A 5,000-nucleotide genomic window follows, 5' to 3' on the forward strand; every position below is an offset into this window, starting at 1 on the left:
GGGATTTGCCCGGGCCCCCTCTCCTTTCATAAGGAAGTCCGTCCTGGTTTCTGAACCAAAAATACTGTTTTCATGAGAGCAATACTGGGAGACACATGGGGACCCAGACATATAGTACTAAGGTCTTCTATGTAACATGTCATCCGGCTCATTCTAGACTAGCTTCTGTCACCCTGATTGCCACAAGACAAAATTCAGAAAAATTGAAAAAAGTTCAAATAAAGCTCCCAAGATCATTTTTTGGTGCCCAGGGTGGACAAAGCCCTAAATCTCCTAAAGGGGGCAAACCTTCCCCCCCTGGACAAACAATTTGATCTAACGGCAGCAAAATTTCCCTTTTTCGGGGGTAATCCGGTTCTCAAACAAGCTAAAAAAAAAATACTCAGATGCCTAGAAAAAGATCACGAGGTGTTTGCAAACAACCCCTGGCTGTCTCACACAGCCAGAGTTTTTGATATCTATCGCCAAAAAAACAACTACTTCCCAAGGGGGTTGGGGCTCCCCACCTTGATTTATTAAACCCTTGCGGGGGCCATCCCTTGATCGAGTTCTCTGATAAAACTTGCCCAAGGAGAAAAAAATCAATCCCCATCCTAGTCAAAAGGCAAAGCTGGGTGGGTCATAACAGCCATCACCCTCCGGGTAGAACTACAAGGATGGATAGCCGATCTCAAAAACCCCCCCCCCCCCCCACGAACACAAAAACCACACACGTAATATATGTATAGATACATTAAATAATATTATACTTTAAAATGTGTGGTGTATTATCCTGCAATCCCCCACCCTTACCTGTTTGGACGCCCCCTTCTAAACAACCGCGGGATTGAGTTTGACTTCTCAATACACACAGCATACATACACATACCACACACACACACACACACACACCCCAACACACCACACACACCCCAACACACACACACACCAACCCCACAACAACTAATAGATAGAAGATTAGTAGTATTTACATGCATATAATAAACCTATAAGTAAATACTAGATACAATAATTTTAAACAAAAAAACCACACTACATACATACTATTATAGATAAAAATTATAGGTATTGAATTCTGTGTGTGTTTGTGTGTCTGAGCATATGCATAAAGATAGATATAGTTATCCACATATACGTACTTTTTTTTTTTTTTTTTTTTTTTTTTTTTTTTTTTTTTTTTTTTTTTTTTTTACGGGGAGGTTAAAGTTTTTAGCCACCTGGGGCACAGCAAAAACTTAATTGATTTTCATGTTGTGATGCTCTTGGATGGTACGTGTTGGGGCCCCCGTTCCTTTCCACGGAGAGTCCGTTTACCTTTTTGGTAATCATCCTCTATTTTATCCGGGGTTTTGGGCCAGCCTGACTTGGGCGGTTTTCCCCCCAGTGGCTAGGTACCCAAACAAACCTTCCCCCGGGCCCGGGCCCGGGGACCCCGAACCCCCGAACTCAGATTTTCGTCGGGGCCAGCTTGAGTCCGATCTCTAACCCTCGGCCACCACGGCCTTGCACATTGTATATTATAAATATAAAAATACCAAAATATATTTTATATATATATATATATATATATATATATATATATATTATCCCCGTTGTGTGTGTTTGTGTGTGTTGTGTATGTTGTGTGCTAAAAGGGCGCAGGGTAGGTTCTCGTCGACAACTTGCTACCTGCTTTTCAATCCCTTGCGTCAGTGGATGGAAACCCCCGGCATTCTTGCCCCGGGGGTAATTTAGAAGCACACGGACACCTGGTACACTACATAAAAAAAACCTTTTTAAACAATGGATTAAGTAAATCATTTCATTATTTTTATATATATGTGGTGTATTGTGTATGCGTTTTTTTTATTATGGATTTATGTATAATGTATGTATGTGTCTAATTTGTTATATATTATATATATTTTATATTATATATATATATATAAAACATTATATATATATATTTATATATATATATATTTTAAAATCATAAAATAACGGTATGCTCATGTTTGGCAGCTGGGACCTCTCGCCACCCTTCGCCCTCAACTCATTTTGCGTTTTTTCTTTCCTTGTACCATGGTCACCCGAAAATATCTTTGATTTTACGCTCAGTCTTGTCTTGGGGTTTCCCTTTCCTCTTTTCCATCACCATTCCCTGTCAAAATTTTTTCTTGATACTTTTACTTCTCATCACTGCCCATAGACTTTATTTTCCTTTTTGTCCAAGATGCCCAAACACCCCGATCTTTACAATTTTTTTTTCTCAGCACTTCTTTCATTTTTTTTTTCTGCGTTAATGCATAGTCTCGCTGTAACCCATGTTCAAAACATTGCCCTTTTTTCTTGTCTATTTTTTTCAGCACCCAACACTCAAAACCCATATGACGCAATTAGGAAAACTAAGAGTTCAATACCTCAGTTTTGTCCGCAAGGAAAATGCTTGGTCTTTCAGATGTTTTTGAGAGAAACTGGGGCTTTTTTGGCAATGGATTATTTTTTCTCCGGTAAATCACATAGTATTAGAAAAAAAACGCTCCAAAATAGGTGAACTCTTTCACTTTTTCCACAACCTCCTTTGATTGTAACATGTTATCACCGTTCTTTGTCGGTTATCTTCAAATCTTCATAGTCTTGTTTTTTTGGCTTTAAAGAAAAAAACCACCCTTTTTCGCTTGCTTCTCAACTTTTCTAGTATTTGTTGTATTAAATATACTGTGGAAATAAAAAATATTCTCAGCGTATCGAGATTTGATATTTTGTATCCTCCAACTCTCATTCCCAAAATTCTCTAGAGCCCTCTCAAAATTGTTTTAAATATATTTTAAAAAAGGTGCAGAGACAGAAGCAACCTTGTCGACCCTTTGGGTTGACTTAAACCCATTCTTTTTTAACCCATAAGTTTTTTTACGTGTTGTTGTTGGTCATACATGGCTTTTTTTTTTGGATGAGTTTTTTTGGAATTTTCATATTTTCAGTTTTCCAGGGGGTATTGTCAACAGTATCAAAAGCCCTCGAGTAATCGATGAAACACAGGTATAGGTCTTTCTGATGTTCTCTATTTTTCTCTATGGTACCTTTTTCAGGGCAAAAACCTGCTTGTTCGTCTGCAATTTGTTCTCTTCCCTGCTTGTTCTTTCAGCAAAATTTTAAACAGAATTTTGCTGCTGTGACTTTTTAATGCAATTGCCCTGTTTTGTTGCTTTGGGAGTGCATCACCTTTTTTGGGTTGGGGAGTAAAGACTGATTTTCCCCAGTCTTCGGGCCCATTTTCTTTCTTCCAAATTTCGTACAAAGTTTGTAGGAGAAATTTTCAACACTCGCCAACATTTTTGTTAGTTCTGCTGTTTTTTCTCTTTTCCCGGCCCTTTTGTTATTCTTTAATTCTTTTATGGCTTTTAAACTTCGTCTACAGGGGCGGGGGTTCATCTTCGCTGTCATTGAGTCAAATTTAATGTTGTTGTTAGATCTTTATTCTTTTTGAAATTTGGGAAACTTTGATTCCATCTATCTTTGACTTCTTTTCCTCCAAAAAACACCCATTTTCAGTTTTGATAGTACCATTGTAGGTTTAAAAATTTTCGTGAAATGTTTCGTACCCTTGGTAGATTCTTTAGTTGTCTTTTGATGAACATTTTAAATTTCTTGGAAATGTTCTTTTAAAATATTTTTCCTATCTCGTCGCATAATTTTTAAATTTTTTTATTTTGTTTTTTGAAATTACTTTTTAAACGAATTATTGATCCCCTTTTTTGATTTTAGCCATCTTTTTGTTTAAATTTCACTGAGTGTTTTTCAGATATCCAAGGGAATTTTTCTTTTTCTTTTTTGGGGAAGTTCTTAAGCAGCGCTCAGCATGAGTTCTTTTCCTTTTTCCCAAACTCTTCACATGATTTAAATTCAAATTTTTTATGCCTGAATTCGTAAATTTTTGTCAAAAGGGTTTTTTAGTCGAGTTTAGAGGTGGTGTTGGGCGTCCTCTTTTTTTAGCTTATTTGAAAATGTAGTATTGGGGTACTGTTGCAGTCGGGACCAGGGCTTTTCTTTGGGATTTTTTTTACAACTTTTTCCCTTTCTGGTTCAAAACCAAAGTAGTCAATTTGGTTGCGGTTCTTTTGGTTGGGGAAAAACCCCGTGAACAAAAGTCTTTGGTGTGGGAAAAATGTGTTGGCTTAAAAATAGTTTACGTACTACGAATTCAAGAAAATCTTCACCCCTTTCATTTATATCTCCAAGGCCCGAATTTTCCACAGATGCATTTTTAGATCATTTTTTTTCCTAGTTTGGGGTTTTAGGTCTCCCCAAAATTTCTTTCAATCTCTGTTTGGGTTGTGCTAAAATTTTCTTGGAGAGTGTTATAAAAATTTTCCATTTTTTCGTCACTTGAATGATGGTTGTGCGTGCATTTTATAATACTAGTTATAGGTTTTTTCTTGTATTCTGACTTTTAAATCTCATTTTTGGGGTGTAACAATTTGCATTTCAGTTTTTTTTTGTAGATTATGCAACTCCCCGACTATAATTTTCTTCTTCTTTTCAAGAAAAAAGAACTGTCTTGTTTTTTTTGTTTTTTAAATTTCCATTACTTTTCCATTGGTCCACTGCTTCCTAGTATTTGATGTTTTTCTATCCATTTCGTTTACGACAGTATGCAATTTACCCCTCTCTTTCATTTTTTTAGTTTCCCCGTTTCCCATTTTTAAAGTTTTCTTAATTGGACATGTTTTCTTTTTCTTTTTTGTCTTCCAGATCATGTTTAACATTTCAGCCTGGTTGCCCCCTGACAACACGCCCCTCAAACCCCCCGCGACGGGGGATGTGGGATGAAATTTTCGTTTCCTGTATTTTAACATTGGTGTAAGGTTTTTTAGGAGAAAAGAAAATTGAGTGGAATCCCCCAGGCCCTTCTCAACTCGCAGTCTCCAAAATAACTGGGGGAACATCTCTGCCGTTTTGAAACAGTTACACTGTAAAAGCCAACATATTATTTGGGAAAACCCGTAAACGAGAACTGAAGG

The sequence above is a fragment of the Penaeus monodon genome, chromosome 36, assembly GCF_015228065.2.
Source record: "Penaeus monodon isolate SGIC_2016 chromosome 36, NSTDA_Pmon_1, whole genome shotgun sequence".
NCBI classification, from domain to species: domain Eukaryota; kingdom Metazoa; phylum Arthropoda; class Malacostraca; order Decapoda; family Penaeidae; genus Penaeus; species Penaeus monodon.